Here is an 18,531-nt window from a genome sequence, read left to right on the forward strand (position 1 = left end):
TGATAAAGGACTGTATTCTGAAGGAGAGTGAATGATTCTATTATTTTTCAGTGCCTCTTGCTTGTGACAAATACAGGTGCTGAGATTTCCGACACAAAACTCTGACAGCATAAAATCTGAATTTAAGAGCAATTTATGATGGCAGGAAGGAAGTTTCACTATGAATGTGATTCAGTCCCTGACAGTCTCGTATACCTTAAAAAAAGAAACAGCAAGTGTCTGTTAATCTTCTGTGGTAGTGCTTGACTGATTTAGAATAACAATGTGTAAATCATCAGTAGCAACAGTGATCCTGAAGACAGGTGAGTGATTATTGTCTGTGTATTTGGGAGCAGATGAAGCGAGCTCCAAAGGATGTGGGCTACTGACTCTCTGCTAGTTTAGGATGACTGCGGTTGGGAGTTTGTGGTGGCTTTCTCAGGTTCACTCCCTGATACCTTGCTGCTTGCCAAAGGAAGGCAGGCTGGTACTTGCTGAGAGATGCCTTTCTGCAATTTGGTAGCTGTGTGGGATTTTCCCCCTCAGCTGGATGTATCTGTGCTTGTGCAGCATAGAGACACGTGAGCTCTCATTTCATGGGAACTGTGCAGCCATTTAGGTAGCAGGTCCACCTTTTTAGCAATGACTTCACCACCTCAAAAAGAAGGTAGGCCACCTTGAATGCATTTGGGGCTCCTGTTTGGAGCTGACATTTTTGCTAAAAGATTGAAGGTGTTTGCTTTTTAAATAAACAATATTGGAATAAAGAAACAAAAAAAAAAAAAAAGAGAAGGTGTTAAGACTATGCCTGAAGAGAAGACTTCTCCCTAACTTTTTGTTTTGCTAATAATAATTGACAGAACTCTGTGGTCTTCCCTGGAAACTTGTCAGAACTCCATTTTACTTGCTGTTACTGTTAAATAGGGTTAGCTGAATCACTCAGAACAGCCATGTTTAGTTTCCTTAAAAGATAACATTCTGATAATGGTTTTGTCACTTGTTAAGATGTGAGAGGACCAGAGAGAATGGTCACTGGAACAGGGGAGGTTCCATCTGAATATCAGAAAGTTTTTCTTTCACTGGGAGGGTGAATGAGCACTGGCACAGGTTGCCCAGAGAAGATGGGGTTTCCCTCCTTGGAGATACTCAAAAGCTGTCTGGATGTGGTCCTGGGTGACCTGTTCCAGGCGATTCTGCTTGTGTGGGGGGATTGAACCCGATGCCCTCCAACTGGGGGGGTCCCTTCCAACTTGAACCATTCTGAGATAATTTTACTAGGGTATTTTTAAGTGTAGCGTAGTGCAGTTCTGCTCTTCAGAATCTTAGACGAGCAAATTAATTTTGAAAAGCCAGACAGCGTCTTGGTATTTCTGGTCTTGCCTGGGCCTCAATGAAGTTAATAAGTAACCTTGTGGTTGGGATACTGGTCCTCTCTCTTCCAACAGGGTGCAACCCTTGTTGGAGTAGGCTTCCTGTGGAGGGTTGGTGGTGTCTGTCTGAGAGAATTTGAGTTTTGGAAAGGACTAGAACTACCGGGGTGTTCTAATTTGCTTGACACTGAAGTTGAATAATGGCAATATGTATATGAAGAGAGGAGAATCTGGGCTAGATCTTGTCCTGTTATTGAACTCTAGTAACAACCATGTTAGGAAAGACAAGTTAATATTTCTTGTTTGCTTTCTGATTAAGGTCAAACAATGGAAGGAAAAGAGTTTAGCTGTTGGTCTACAGGACTCTGTCATGTCTTGGCAAGAAAGATACTGGTTTTTAAGATGTGAATTCAGTGGGTGTGGTCTTACTAGTGCCAACAAATACTGTTAAGTGAATAGAATGATGGACAACAAAGGTTTATCATGGAGCTGTTTGCCTAGGCAGAGAAGGCAGCCAGCTTGGTTTAGATTCCAGGAAAATTTCTGTGCTGAAAATATCCCGCTGAAGTATTGTGACTGATTCTTGTCTTCCTTAACTGAATGGTACTGATATTGTTTTACTGAGTGACCTAACTAGGAAGTTAACAATTCATATTTCTTACACTACTGCCACAGCTGCTGAAATTCAGGAAGTATAAAACACATTCATTCTTTCCTGTTGCTTAAAAAAAAAAAGTTGTATCAGTGAGTTCAGTCGCAGATTTCTTATTGTCTTTCAAACCCACTAATTTCAACTGTAAGACCAGAAGCACTCAAAATTAGAACTTTATAAACCTTAGTTTTATAAGGCTCACTTACTAAATATCTTCCAGTGCTTAGATAATATAAAATTGGTGAGGGAGGAGAACTTGCCGAGGTAGGGAAGTGCTTCTGTGCATAAAGTCAGTTCTTGTCTTTTAGCTGGTACCCAGTTTGTTTTGTTAAAACAAGCTTTTTTAACATCCTATTTCTTAGAATAAGAATACAAGTGCATAGCTGAAATAATGCTTTTTCACTCACTGAATAAATAGGGAACTTCGTTTCAGATTCAGAGATAAGAGGTTAGAATTTTCCACAGGATGGCTGGATCATAAGTCTTCTTTCCACACACATGGACGCAATTTTATGGCTTATTTTCCTATGTATAATACTACATTGTACTTTACTACTAGAAGTTCAGCAGGATCAACACTTGCACTTGAAAATCAACAGCACAGCCATTGCCAGGCTAGCACTTTTGCTGACACCTGCTGTTTGTTTGCTTGTTTTTGAAAGAAGAAAAAAAAATTAATGGCAGGCTTTGACAAAAATGGTATATTTGATAAGTGTGGTTTATAAATTCTTTTTTTTCTTTATTGCTGGAACACTTAAGTATTCAATATCACTCTCTTCTGCTATGTCATGTGCATTCAGTTGTTGGTGTACTGAAGATCCCTTGCAGGTAATATTATATTTTAAAAGATCAGATTTCAGGTAATGGGACACCATTGAGTATTTTTAAATGCATACAAGTAATTGTTTTCACCAGAAAAGTTTAATAATCTGCTTTTAGTCCTAGTTGATTACTTTAATAAGCTGAGCAAGGAAAATGCAACTTCCCATTTCTTTCTGGCTGTATTGTCAGCCATCTCTATTTTTAAAGAAGTGGTTTTCTTAATTTCGTAGTAATTAGGTGGTAGAACAGTGGCTGTATTTCAGTGACATCAAGTCACTGTTCTCACTTTGGGAAAGGTTTGTGGTCATAACAGCTTCCTAGTTGAAGAGGCTTGGGGAATCTTGGTTTCTGGGGCACAGCTCAGCATTTGAAAACATTGGTGTTTTCCTAACTGTGGATGTTGACATTCCAGGCATGATAGTTCTCATTGAACCACCAAGCACTCCTTGTCGAGCGAGTTCGCATTATTTACTTTAATATGACTAGAATGCATGGTTAGCATAAACAGGCCCTTCTGTTGAGGGCAGGATGAGAGTTGTTTGCTTCTGGCTTGCTCAAATTTAAATAGTAGTCCAGTCTCCAGAGCCCTTCTACAAAAGGATCATCTTTGCTTGCTGTTAAGTGAATTTTATGTTCTAAGTTAAAAAAAAAAAGTTTGTCTTTTGACTGGTAGAAAGGTGCAATGCCTATCTCACTGTGGCCTGTGTCCCAGCACTCACATCTTGCAGAACTAGAATTCTTGAGGGATTTTCTTTCTAAATATCATTGCTCAGCATTCTGCAAGTGCATTGCAACTTGATCTACCTTGTGATGGCTTACTTAAGAAGAGAGATGGTATAGGCTGTGCATTTGTTGTACATTAATTTATTGATAAAATTGTATCTTCTTTATTAGCCCAGCATAATGCACTTAGAGCTGAGAGGAAGGGTGATATTTGGTAATGGAACTAGGGATGAAGGGCTGGAAAACAGGATTTTGTATTTTTTTCTCATCTATTAATGTACAAAACTTAAATTCTTCTCTTTTTATTCTGATTTACCAAACTGTTTTTTTACTTCCTTGTGGGTTTTCTTGGCCCTTGAAAATCATGAGGGTGTTTTGAGTAAATACAGCCAAGTCAGCTTATGAAGCTGTTTTGCCCAGTCTGTGAATGCCACTGACACATTTGCATGCAAAAATGCTTTGTGAAATGTAGGAGGAGTGCAAACAAAAATTGCAAGGCATAGATGGGTTAGATTTGTGCTCGGATTGACTTTGAAGAAGGGAATTGTTCTGATCTCCTACTTCCTCCTTGCACTGAGTTTCTGAAGTGCTTGTTTCTCTGTGTCTGAGTTCCAGAGCTCTGGGGACTGTAGCTGTCTTTGGAAAGGCAAGGACATGCAAAGCATTGACATCAAATCAAGAAGAAAATATGTGTAACTTTCATTGTCAAAACTGATGTAATTGAAGTTACCTATGACTGGTAGCCTAAACTAAATGCTGAAAAGTACCATTTCTTTGATCTGCCCCTTTTAAAAATTATAGTCCTTAAAAAAAACCATAAAGACACACAAACTTTGCACAGAAGAAATACATGTAAGCAAGTAAAGCTTAAGTAATTTCTTTTTATTAATGGAAACCTAAGAGTATTAAGGCAAGGTCAGTTTGCAGCCCAGATTAAATCAGCGATAATAACATTGGCAAGTGGTATATAAAGACTTCCTTGCTGAAGGTGGCTGTACTGACACATAACATGACTGGAAGAAAGTTCCTGGATTCTCATGCTCAGTATTTGTTGCAGTCAATGGATTTGTATATGCCCTTTTGTAAAGTTACCAAGCATCATCTTAAAATAGTCAAAGCTTGTCTCATTAACAAATTATTTCAAAGCTTAAGTGTTTGGGCTACAACTTCATTCCAGGATTCTGGCTAAATGTACCTACAACCAGTTTGTATGCCCAGCTGGATAAAATTGGTATTTTCTCTCAGTATTTATGAGAGCATTTGCACCCTTTGTAAAGGGGTTTTCTCTCTGTTCATGTAAGGGAGACTCTCTTTCCTCCAGTCAGTTTAAGAGACTTGAATTTAGACTTGAAGAGATGCAGGGAATCTTGTGATATGACTGATTAGGTAAGCTCATGGTTTTCATTTCAGGACAATATTATGCTGTCAATCTTCCTTGCATAAACTTATATATATCTCACCTGTGTCTTAGGTGCTATTTTTTTTTTTCCTGACCAGATTAGATACTGGCAGTGCCTTTTTTTTTTTTTAATGCTTCCCTATCTGGCTCTGTAGGAAATGCCTTAATTTATGTCATGGGTAGGTCTTTCCTCTTTTCATACCTTCAGCAGTTTGGTGATGAGTTGATCAGACGTACTCCATGCATGTGAGTACCTTCCTCTCCTTAGTCACTTCTCACTGTCACAGCAGAACTTCTGCATGTCTTACTCCTTGGATCCTGACCTTGCCTCCAGGGCTGATGAACTGCATTTCCTCTCACTGCTTCTCTTCATGTGGTTCCTCTCCCCTGGTGTCCTAGTTGTTCAGTGCATCAGAAGTGCCTCTATACATTTGTCAGCAGCAACTTTTAGTAGACACCTCAATTCCCCTGCCAGTAGTAGGACTGTAAATAAAACTTAACCCCAGGATAATTCTTGGCAACTTCTTCTGGTGATCTGTGTCCAGCCTGATAATTTTTTATTGTCTGTGCCCAGTCACTTAGTCACTTTGCAATTCTTCTACCAAATAAGATCATTACCGACTTTTTTAAACGCAGCTATTGTTGGGTCCAGATGAGATCTAAGATTTCTCCTATTTTTAATTTTTTGTAAAAAGCTGCTCTGTTACTATTGACTGCATGGTACTGATTGTAGTAGGGCTGATTTCTTTTTGCTTTTCTCCCCTCAGCTTCAACTCTAAAGACAGGTGTTCTGTTTGCTCTTCTGCCATCGTGGAGTATCTCCAGCAGGGCTTTTTTGGTCTACTTTAGAAATATAGATTATAGGTTTTAAATTATTTTATTGGCTAGAGGTGAAGTTGACACAATAGCTAGAGAATACATGAAAGCTTTATTTGCAACTCTATGTACAATTTAATCTGCCTTTTTTTTTGCAGAGCTCTGTAGTGGTTTCATCTGTTTTTCTTCATGCATGCTCAAGATGTTACTTTTAATTCCATGCTGGGTTTGGTAGTTTCCAGTTCTGTTTCATAATAGACATCCTATCTTTGTTTCTTTACTAAGAAATTTTCACTTCCACATTACTACTCCACATAGTTTCTATGAGTTATTGAAGAACTTTGTTTTTAATATCTTTTAAATAAAATTTTTTTAAAAGCTATAACATTATTCCTGTACTTTAACATCTGAGATGCAGCTTCTTTAATCATCTTCTCTGCCTTTTGGGAGGTGTGGTGAAGCGCTTATCTAGCTGGGCCTGTTTCATCTTTCAAGTTATCTACTGCATGCTGCATCCCATGAGGCATTTCCAGATTTGTTTATGCACACTTAATGAAGCAGGAACTCAGCATTTTCAATTTAGAGAGTCTGAACTCCTCGCTCTACCTGACTACTTAAACTTCATATCAGTCAGAAGTTAATCTCATGTAATGCCCAATTCACTGGGATATTTTTTCATTCTAATAAAATAAAGTCTGTAGCAAGGCTGGTTTTCTTTGAATCTACTGCAGACTCTGAACAAGGCTGTCCTTTTTAAGTGGTTGGTTTTGGTCTGGGGTTGGTTTTTTTTTTTGGTTTTTTTTTTTGGTTTTTTTTTTTTTTTTGACTCAATCAGGTTCTGTTCTTTTGCAGTGCTGTGTTTGGGGTGGTTTTTTTAAAATGTATCACAATTCTAAGTGGTGTATATTTGAACCATCCCTACCTTTATGGGCTTTTTTTGAATAGCATGTGCATTTTACTATGTGTTGTAGCCACTAAGATGCTGTTGTCCCCATGATATTTAATCTTGTATTTAATTCAAATTCATTAGTTTTGCAGTGGAGGCTTCTTTTTGTAAGTACACAAATACTTTAGAATGTTTTATCTTGTCATGCCTGTTCACCCGGGCAGACTACTTGTCTGCCAGAACACTATTCTAATCTGTGTTAGGACTTTCAGCCCTTTATCAAGCAATCAGAGATAAGTCCTTCTTGGTCACATTCTCATTTTCCTTTACTCGCGCATCGAGGTTGGAGGTTTTGTGGGTGCCCAACAACTCTCACTTCTCACTTTCATCTGTAAATCCTTCCCTGGGTGTGTCACCTTGTCCTTCATGGTCAGTGTCCTTGTCTCATAATTGAGAGTCCTTGAGCAGGAGAGTGCTGCTGAGTGACTCTGAAATGCTGTAATGTTTCACCCATCTTTCTCTCTCCTCATTATTTTAATGCTTCTTTATCAAGTCACTTGAGATATACTGGATCAATTGTTTGAAGTCCTGCCATATAAATAATCTCCAGAGTCTGTCCCCCTTCCTTAAGTAACCTTGAACACCCAGATAGAATACAGCTTTGAATCAGCAGGGAAATACATAAAGTGCAAGGGAGAAGGGGAAAGCCAATATAAGTGAAACCGTTCACTTAAATGTGACCTTATATATTTTATAAACACAAAAAAGCTTTCAAGTTGCATTTATGTGAATAGACATAATTAACTGAAAATATTTATATGTCATTTTCTTTCAGTCACAAATACAGTAGTTGCTGTTGCCAAGGTTTATCAACAGCTATTGCTACAGCTAAGGCATATTTGCAGGTCATCGTATGTAGAGAAAAACATCTGGTAAAGAAATAGATTCTGGAATTTATAGACATCTTGACTGATCACATCTATTTGGGGTTTTTTTGTCCAAGAAAATGTCTTTGAATAAACTTACTGTGAATAGGTTGAAGCTTCTGCAGGATGGTATTTATTTATTCTGGTGGGCGTTAATGTATTTACTCTGATGGATCTTGTTGTTTTAACAGAATTGCTTTAGAATTAATGCTTCCGTGACAGTTTTGTGACTATTTAGGCCACAGTTGTCCTGACCTGAGGCTGATAATGCTTTTTTTTTTTTTTTTGTGGGTTTCTTCACATGTGACTCTTAAGAGGGGAAGGAGTTACACTGTAGATGTTCTAATTTTGGAGACGAGAGCAAAATCTCTTCAGTATTACAGATGACAAGAAAACAAATTACCTTTTTCTGGTGTCTTTTCTCTCCTGCTAATCCCCAGATCCAGATTTAGTAGCACTATGTGTCCACCGTAGCTGCGTGCTTCCTTTCCAGTCCGATGCTGCGGTTGCGTTGGCGGATCCCCGCTGTTCTTCCCTCCTTCCGCTTGTGTGGGTTTTACTGCTGATTTCTTAAAAGGCAGCATGTGGTGAGTCTCTACTCACTGCACCTTACATGGTGATTTCAGATGTGGGGAGAGGGTGAGAGGCTGTTTGGTGTTTGGGACTTGTGCAGCCCTGGCTGACAGGCTGCCTGCCCTGCCTCTGCCTGGTTGCTGCTGCCTGAGAGCAGAACAGCTCAGCTCGGAAGGAAGAGCCCTGTGGAGTTTTGGGGCACTGAGCTCTGATTCATGACAGCTAGCACACAGCTGTAAGACTATATTTATCCATATACATGGATGATATTTCATACATTTTGCAGGTTTTTTTAACCCTCATTTGTTCTAAATAGTCTGTTGTGGTTGGCAGTGTTTTAAAATAAAAACGTGTTCTGTAAGAGTAACCGGATCTAGTATACAAAGTGCCTCTCCAGTACTCACCCCTATTTTTGATGCTATTTATCCACACTTTGATTTGTTACTTCAGAAACAAATGGGAATGAGTGTCATGATTTTGTGCTTTATCAGAAGCTGGTAAATGAAGTCTGCACCTGCACTGACAGTAGGGAGCCTTTCTGTTCTGGGGCAGTTCAGCTAGCAGTAGAGCACAGATGTCTCAATGCAGAACAGTGCATGTCAGGAGGCTCACTTTAAAACCTCTCGTAAGCAGTGAACAGACATAGTTCCTTTAACCTGTTTTATTCAGCCTGGTCTGCGCCTCAGAAGTGGTAGTTCAGAGGGCAGAAAATCTGTGGCATACTATACTACCTTTGGTCTTGTTCAGTGTAGTAGGTACTTCTTGGCAGTCCTCCAGGCGGTGTTCCTACAGTGCTTGCACAGCTCTAACACAGGCAATTCTGGAATTTTACAGCTGAAGTGAAGGGCCAGGTAATGTGGCATTTGGTGGTTCATATGGTCTGGTAAATGTTTTATTTTCCATAAGTAGCATTATTCTTCTTTTCCCCACTCAGTAAAGAAGAAGAGGATGGAGGAATCCAGAGAGAAAATAGTTAGATGGTCAGATGGTGGTTTGGAGGGGAAAGAACAAAGTTTGGAGCTATGGCCTGAGGGAAAGTGGAAAGACTTGTCATTGCAGCAGTGGTTACTTTTAATTTAACTCCATGGACTGTAAAAACACTGTGAGCATTTTAATTACATAATGACCTCTAAAATGAAGGTGAACAAAAATGCTGAATTTGTGGAACATATTTCTATGTCAGCCAAATTTTCTGAGTGAAACCCATTATCAGCTCAGAGAGGGGAAAATGAAGCTTACTATATGGAACTTCTTGTTACATTTTTGAAATCTTTATTGGGTATTAGAAGGCAGAAGAGGGCATTTTTTTCATGCCTGTATCAGAGTGCTGCAGTCTCAGCTGCTGTAGCAGATTTGGGACCCCCTCGTGTAAGTTGTGCCAATACAGTGGCCGCAGGGAAGGGGCAGGCTGCATATGTGTGTGCAGCGTTGCTCCTCTTCCTGCCCCATGGTGCCCAGCGAGGTGGCACAGGAAGAAGTGTGTGGGCACCACGGCAGCTTGCTGGCAAAGACAACATCTTTGACTGGAAACACCGGGCAAGCAAGGTTTACAGTCTGCTAATAAAGCAGCAAAATGGCTTAGTTTGAAAAGGGGCTTCCATCACCTTCTGTAACTGGAACCAGAGTGGTGGAACGGGGAAATATTTGGTCTCTTGAAAAACAGGAGTTCTGAATGAGTGTTGGAGACTAATGTAATCATCTTAATGGTTTGCTTCCTGCTTCACTGTGGTAACGTGCCACTGTGTATGCCGGTGTGCTTTTTCTAACGAGAAGATTTTTCCCTCCTGGAAGGACAGAAAAGCTGAGGGGGAGCTATTAAATTCTGAAAGCTATATTTAGCTGGGAGCAATTAAAGCTAGCACTGTATAATGACACTTGAGACTAGCTTATCCATCAGGCAGACTGTAAGATTTTAATGTTTGGTTTCAGTCAGACTTGGCATTACTGTTAACTTTTGCTTACATTCATTAAACTTTGCATTTTAGAAGATGTCTGATGTGGGTTGTTTTAGAGAAGTTATTTGCTTTCTTACTGTTCCCACTTTGTTCCTACGTCCATTTTCCGTGTAAACCCCCATAGTCCCATGTAGCTTTTGAAAGAGGTGGTTCTGCTCTACCCCCCAGTCAGCAGATGCCTGGTTTGCTCTTTTCATCATCTTTATGCTTGCAGCATGTTGGTGCAGTGAAATGACTCTGCAAACACTATGGCTAAAAATTTGGCTTTTTTCCTGTTTAGTTATTAATTGGATTAATTTTCCACTCTAATTTCACTCTGTAGTCTTGTGGCTACCGGCTTTAGTAGAACTTGCTGTGGGAATAAGTAGCTAACTTTGAGAAGGGAGAAAATTGGCTGGTTCCTCCCCAAGGGCCCAGTTCTGCTTGATGCCGACTTACACCGAATTGCTCTCTATTGCCAGACTGAGTCTTTGTTACACTCCTGGTAGGCTCTTCTGGAAATTTGTAGCTTCCTTAGGACTAATACAGTACAAACCAGCTTAATTAATTGCTGTAGAGTTGTTAAAAGGTCAGTTATTGCATGTTCATTCTTTTTTTTTTTTCCTTGGGTACCAAATAATTAATTTTCTGTTCTGCGTTAAATGAACATCCCTCTATGATGCTCACATGAGCTATAGTCATCCACTGTGAGATATGTTTATTGCTCAGTTTATCCTTCTATTCCAGTGCATCAGGCTGTAGAATTTTTCTGATGTTTGTGAGTATGTCTGTACAACTGTGGGTTACTTTATTTATTACACAGACACAAAAAAAAAAAGCTATAAATCAATCAACAGTGCAGTTAAGCTGATCTGGATTTCCCAGATGATTTTAGCAGTTGTGTACCTGTATTGCAAAATACTCAGAAACAAAATCATATGAGTGCTTCTTTATGCTCACTGGTCAGAAGAGATCCCTCGAGTTCAGTGGTTTGGGGATCAAGGGGGAACATGGAACCTTTTTCAGACCAGCAAATTGTGGGGGAAATTTCATTTTGGAAGGAGGAAAACTTGATGTCTATGCAAAAATGTGGGGACATTGTGGAACAACAAAGGTGTCACTTGGCTTTGTACAAGTGGTTGATACAAGCCTTGGCTTCCTGAGCTGCTGTTGGCCTAAGGTGCCCAGTGAAGGATGCTTAGGTTGTGTCTCCTTATATCTGTCACTTTCCTTTAGGGTCCTTCTAGGGTCCCTGTTACTTCAATATGATATGTAATATACTCCTAGTAACTAACATAATTCTTTGTAACCTGTATCAGTTTTTTTTTTCTCTGTTTTTCTTATGTTGTTTGTGCAGATAGCACAGAGAATTAAAGGCATGAGTTTTTCAGATCTAACTTGTTGGGTTTTTTTTTCCCAAAGACTTTTTGTAAGGTTATCCTGTTGCCTTAACCATGAGAAGTTTCTAATATATGATTAGTTGGAAGTTTCAAATGTAGAACAGCTTAATTTTTGAGTTACTGGGAAAAATGCCAGCCATAGATTTGGGAAAGTCTGAGTCATAAAATCATAAAGCTGGTTCATTGCTCAAATATGTTATTTCAGCTGCCTCTGCCCACTGTTATGTTCCTACAGGCTAAAAATGTCAATAGGCTCTTATATTAATAGCTATTTTAGGACTCTAATCTTAAAAGGCAGTACAATGAAAGAACCTTAGATTAATCAAAAATATCAAAGTTAACACATCAAGTGTTCTTTCTTACTCTAGTTTAAAAAACTTCCACCCTTAATACTTAGATAATTAAAAATGCACAAGTTCATGTGTTGAATTATCCTAAAATTAAATCATGGATGTTTAAACTACAAACCAGATGGGGACAGTGGCATTTTTAGAAATTGATATAGAAGAAGCAAGAAATTGAGTGTAAATGTGAAATTAGGAGATACTAAATGTAGACAGCTAATAGGAGAAGGCAAAAGTATAGCTCAAAACTCTTGAGTTGGCAACAGAAAAGAATTTCCTTTTTCCTTGGAAAATATGCTAACACTGTAAGAATAATACTAAATAAGGGCAGTAATGTCAATTCAAGAAATGCAGAAGATTTTAATTTCATTACTGAATTAAAGCTGTAGTCTGTGACAGCATGTAGAAATAATAGCTAAGAAAAAGTTAAATGGTAACAGTAATCGAGATTCAAAACTTACCACAAGTAATTTGAGGAATTCTCTGTTTCTCATACTGATTTTGAAGAAAGATCAGGAAAGCCTTAGAGCAATGGAGAAAGCTTAACAATGTGCTAGTTTTTACAAACAGTATGTGGTACTCAGACACTGTTTTGTCTGGGGCTAATTGATTGCAGACTTTTGGGAAATTTATTGTCAAGCTGATGTGGGAACTGACTTGGTGCAATAGAAGTTCAAATCTAATAATTTGAATGAAGGACCATGTAGCCCATGAATATAAAGGCATACTAAACCATTGCTCCTTTTTAGCTCAAATGGAGCACGTTAAACTTTGTCATAAGCAATTTGTTTTGTACTGTTCGCGTTGTACAGATAAGTCCTACAAGCTGCTAAAACTGTAAAATTGGATTGTCTTCAGAAAAAGGGCATTTGACTAAATGTCAAAACTCCATTGCTTCAAAGCAATGGCTGAATAATGATTCAAGTTTGTCAAAAAGTAGTACTCCAGCATCTGTTTCTGTGCAGGATTCTTCTTTCTTGTTTTGTGCTGACAAGATCCCCACAGCCTCAGTAGAGTTAAACACATGTGCAGAGTTCTGAATCTTTGGAGCAAGAAGGGTTTCTGTTACACAATACATTGCTCTCTTAGTGTATTAGTAAACTAAAACTCAAGTTGCTTAGTTATATGGGAGAGTGTGGCTAACCTGAATTTCTAATGCATATCTTTCAGAAAAAAATGTCAGCTACTGATGCTGTATTTTAGAGAAATATTTTGGGAGGGGAGAATGCACAAAAAACAAGGTGGGAAATTTTTCAGAAATTCATACATTCTACTCATTACCTCCCTTATGTTTCCCAGGTATGAAAGGACAATGCAGCAGGAAGTTTTATTTCTCATTTGATTTTTTTGGTTTGTTTTTCAGCTCCAACAGAAGACTCACATGAGTTTGCCACATCTTGCCTAATGGAATTGCTCATACTTTCACTTCTGTAAAAGAAGAGATTTGGATTCTTCTAGTGACGGTGATCCTACCCCACTCACTGTAAGTCAGTCTTCCTTCTATTATGGATGTGTTGCCCTCCTTCTAGGAAAGCAGACGTTAAATTGGTGTGGAGCCTGTTTCAGCCTAGAGCCTGTTTCAGCCTGTTTCAGCCTAGAGAGAGCATGATCTAAGAAGCTGTGTAAGAAGCTTCTTGGTATGAAGTACTACTCAGTCAGTGGAGAATGGGAGAGGACTACACTATAGCCACAAAGAGGCAGCAGTTCGGTCCCTTTTTGGGATAAGACATTGTGCTTAATTAGATGTCTAGAAGAATTGAAGGAAGTAGCAAGGAAACAGAATAGGTGAACCTGAAGTTGTGCTAATGTAGCCTTTTATTCTGCTGACACAAGGGTAATTGTTCAAAAATACCTCAAAGTTGTGTTACTTTTGAGGGAAATGGGTTAAAAACCACCATTTGTTGGGTTGTACTGTTTGGGTTCCCTTCAGTCTAAGGCTTTGGGGTTTCCACTGATCACCCACTGAGTTAGGAAGGGGGACTTTCACCCATTGCACCATTGGACTCTGAGGTTCGTGTCTCATTCTGAAATGGTCTCTCTAGACTGCAGCCAAATATAGGACTTTGGCAAGGTTGAGATTATGTTATCGGTGACATTGAAAAAATTCTTGTCCTGCTGGTGAGTTTTTTTGCCCGAGTGTTCACTAATTGTGAGATTTAGCATTAGGAGAAAACTGTCCTGAATCATATTTCCAGTCATGGCATTTGTGGCATTTTATCTTCTCTAATAGTATGTAAATATAGTCACAATGCATTCTGAATACTTAACAATTTCTCTTTTGGTGTAGGGACATTGGTAATGTATTTGAACTTCCTGTCTGGCTGCTTGTGCTGCATTTCAACTGTTTTGTTTGTATCTGTGTGTGTGTATGAATAGATATATTCTTGTCCTTTTTAACCTGTGGGGACCAGATTAGTATTTTAGAGCACATAGGATGGTTAGGATGTTGTAGGCTTTACATGCATGTAATTTACATATTTGATTGCAGTTTTGGAAGGCTGGATGTTCTGAACTGTGCAGTTCTTACAGTCCTGTGTATAAACTGATGTTTTAAAAATCTGTCTTGATAGACTGATGTGGATCTTATACTTGTAAACCAGAATATAGCACTGCTGTTTGCACTAATTTCTTATTGTACTTGCACCTGTGTTTGCGTAGGCTTAATCACTGCTTTAAGCTTGGAGAATTTTTAGCCTGAATTTTTATTCCTCTTGAGAGCATGTAAAAGGTATCACTAGCTCCAGGATGCCCAGTAGGAACTTGCTTTCTTGTGGAAAGCTGGAGATGAGTCATGAGAACTGAAGTATGTAGCAGGCGCAAGGATTGAATCTTTGCTAGATGTGGCTACTGTAAAGCACATTAAAAACTATGTATGTTTTCAGCTTCTCTAAACTAGAAGCTGAAAAGGTGTCACTGGAGGGGAGAGCAAGGAGTGGGGAATACTTTCACTTGGTTATTTCAGTTGGTAGGTACTGCCATACTGCTCCAATGGGTGGTGCCCAGTTGCTATGGGATCCTTTTACCTATGAAGATAGTGGAGTTTATCAACACTATTACAAAACAGTTCGCTGATAAAGTTGGGAATTTTTATGTTTAAGTAGCAAATCAAAGTTTTGTGATTGCCTGATGACTTTCAAAACATTTCTGTACGTGGCAAAAATGAACATAGAGCAGCCCACCCCAGCATGCAACACGTGGCAATTTTATTTACAGAGGGGGTTCCTGTGCAACAGATACGTTTGTGACTTCCCATGCAGTCGTGCAGGAAACCTGTGAAAAACTCTGGTGAAGACCTTATCTGCTTATCCTAATCTTTCTAGTGTTCCCCATTGAAAGACAACTTTGATAGGTGCTGAAAGGAAGGGTGGTAGATTTACAGGGATACAAAACTGACAGCATTTGAACAGTTACAAAAAGGGAATTTTTCATTGCTCCTCTAACAGCAGTAGCAGAACATTGAAATGAGAATTAGGATTTATCTTAAAAATAATACTTCCATTTTCATACTGACACAGTACAATCCTGTTCGTATCTGTTCTTGGAATGCATTAATACTTTGTAACACCCTGTTTTTTGAGATACATTAAATCTCCCATTAACACGTGGTATAATTTCACTGAATAGCTCGGTATCTTTTGAAAAAGGAAAGAAGCAGTACCTGTGAATTCAAAGTGAATTCACCTTTAAGTGGCTGTCTTAAATTCATTTTTGCAAGCTTGAAAATTGAATCTATGGCTGTTACAGAAGCAACTTCCATATGTTACTGAGCCTTTAGAAGAATTCTTTACTGCTCTCCTGAATGTAGGAAATACAGTGATCCTCATTCCTCAGTCCGGATACATTTTTTTAAAAGAAACTTCATGGAACCCCTGTGTATTCTGGTCTTTGTTGGTATTTTCTCTTAGTTTTGCCAACCTAAAATTCCAAGCTGAGTTCTGTGGTACAAATATTATGTACATTGGCTATTTGGTTTTATCTCACTTGTGAAAGGTGATTTTTACTTTTTAAGCTGAATATTGGTAGCTCACTGTTGTCTGCTGGCTCTTTACTAATAGTCTTACAGGAAAAACTCTACTTTGTTCTTCACAGAACAAAGTTCCGTGTTAAAATATGCCATTTAGTTCTTCGTCTGAAGGAAAAAGAGGCCAAATCTTAGCATGCATATGCTTGTAAATGCAAAAATAACTAATGTACAACCCTAGCTGTTCTTTGTGTACAAGCTCATGACTGTAAATTTAAGCTACTTCTCTCAGATGTGTTTCTTTTGGAATTAGCTATGAATATCTGTACTAACTTGTACAGTGAATAGTAGCATATGTGAATCTCCTGCAAAAAAAAAAGTGAAGAAGGTAAGAAAAAGGCTGTTTGTTAACTTCTTGTCTTCCTAGTTGCTATTGAAACAAATTAGTTTTGTTATTGTTTAAGACCAAAACAAACTATTACATCTGAGTATCGTGGATGGCATCTGTGGATGGGGGTGGTGAATAAGCAAGTTACTTACCTCATGGAAGCATAATTTGTATTTTTTAGTTTGTCATAGATACTTTGATCTAAAACAGAAAACACATGCTTAGAGGAGCTGTTTGAAACAAGTGGACTGCTGATGTACTATGATTTCAGAATAAAGTAATTTTTAGGACTTGTTTCAGTAGAAAATAAATGTTCGTGAAATCATGAAAAAGTGGACCAAATATACAGGCACAGCTTTATTAATACAGCATGATATTATTTAAGTGCATCTTTTAGGACAAGTTGTTGCTTGTAAATGCCAAACGTGTCAGGCTGATGTTTGGCTTGAGGTGGTGTGATGAGGTTGTGAACTCCTTGGCCCTGTGGTGCCAAGGTGACAGACCATTCTCCCTGGATTAGGTTCAGAGTATGTCACACACATGAAAATTCAGGTCTTCTTAATATTTACTGCTTCCTACTTTGGCAGAGACTATGAACTTTAAGTGCTTGAAATACCTAATTAGCATATCCAAAAAAGATCATGAGTCTTGTCTCCTGTTATGGAAACTTTACATTCCTTATGCTTAAATGCAGAGAAAAGTAGCGACTGCTGTCTGGTTGTTACAAAGACAATCAGCTGGGTCACCCTTCCCACTTTAGCAGTGGGAACAAGTTGCTTTCTTAGTAACATTGCAGTGAGGATATGACGAAGTGAAAGTCTGCATATTGCCTACAGAGCGTGATACAGATAGTCCATATTCTTACTAGTGAAAATGTTTTCATCACACCCTCACTGAGCAGAAGCGTACACTTTTCATGAACTCAGTCCTTTGATGTGCATAATTTTTTTTTGCTTGGAGAAGCTAAAAGAACTTGCCTCTCTTCTTTTAGGGGTAGGTCGAAGAGACCATCTCTGTCTTTCAGTATATGTTTGAACACGTGCTTCTGCCAGCCTTATCGTTTTGAAAAAAGATGAAGTAAATTTTTCCTGCCTTTGCTTATGTAAACTCTGGTAATTTCTTTATTTGTCCACCAGCTGAAGAATAAAAATAAAGCCACAGATACATCAGAAGGCAGAAGATTTGTTACATTTCAAAGGTGGCCTTAGAAATTAAGACCAACAGCTGTATAGCTGTGTAGTTGTATAGCTTCAGGGCCCCTCTTTCCAATTGTGCCGCAGCAAAGGTTTTGTATGCAGGCAGATTGCAGGAGAGTGGAAGAGAAGGTTGCAGTTGTCAGTGGGCTCCTTCAGTGTGGTAATGAGGATATGAGACTGAATCCCCAATCCTACCATGTATAATAGTGAATGAGGTATGGCTTTGGCGTCTAGTGACTGTTGCTTATTCATTGATTCCTAGTTTATATGCCGTAGACTCACATTTGCTTCAGAGAAAAGGTCATATTCTTGTTTTAATTCATAAGGCAGGTTCTCATAGCAGCAGGTATTTGAAGACAAAATGAAAATGACATTGTTTCTTTAGGTTGGAAGAAGCTTCCTACTAAGCAAAAAATATTATGACTATTGAAGCAGTTACTTCTCAAAAAGAAATAAAGATTACTTTAAAGACTGAGTAAAATGGTAACGGTATAATTTTTCTGAGCTATGTGTATAAAGTTCAGTGGCTTCTTTAGTTTGTCAGTGGGCTTCTGTTACATTAATGTGTTTTAATCTTGTTTTTTCCTTGTGTGCTTGCCCAAGAATGTAATCTGTCATAGATTTTTGTTGCACTTCTTATCAAAGCATATATGAGGGATGAAAAATGGTCAAACCTGATGAAGCATAATTATCAACAGTGATGAATAAACAGAGATGTAGTTATGAAAACGTAACATTTGCAATATTTGTTTAATGAGTTTTTTAAACTTTCCCAACTTTGTATGTCTCACACACACAGTGTCTGTTGTGGAGACACATGCTTTTTAGTGACCAAACCATAACGAGAACTTTTCAGAATCGAAGTACATTCGCACATCAACTTACGTTTCAAGAACATTAACATTCTTGCAGAAAACCAGGAAAGATGGTTTACTCCCCTTGTTACCTGATGGGGAGTAAAACATGCTGTCTGGTGACTTGCAGACACAATAGTGAGCATCAGAGTAATGATGAAAAGAAATTGATGATAAAATGATAATGATAAAATAAAATGATGAAAAAGCTTTATGAAGCCTTCAGTGCAGCAGCATGTTTTACTGTAACTTTCACTGCTCTTCCCTTATGTCCAGGTGACTTCTGTGCCTCCAGATCTCCTGAAGGA

General features: G+C 38.6%; 1 protein-coding gene across 5 annotated transcripts in view; it reads left to right on the top strand.

Annotated features, from left to right (window-relative positions):
• OSBPL3 (oxysterol binding protein like 3) overlaps nt 1–18,531 on the top strand; it is an 85,989-nt gene that overhangs the window by 5,660 nt on the left and 61,798 nt on the right. For all 5 annotated transcript variants that reach the window (XM_048303203.1, XM_048303230.1, XM_048303222.1 and 2 more), the window contains exon 2: nt 13,188–13,307. The gene's annotated coding sequence lies outside the window, so the exon portion shown is untranslated. The remainder of the gene's footprint in view (nt 1–13,187; nt 13,308–18,531) is intronic.

This window comes from Corvus hawaiiensis, chromosome 1, assembly GCF_020740725.1.
Source record: "Corvus hawaiiensis isolate bCorHaw1 chromosome 1, bCorHaw1.pri.cur, whole genome shotgun sequence".
NCBI classification, from domain to species: domain Eukaryota; kingdom Metazoa; phylum Chordata; class Aves; order Passeriformes; family Corvidae; genus Corvus; species Corvus hawaiiensis.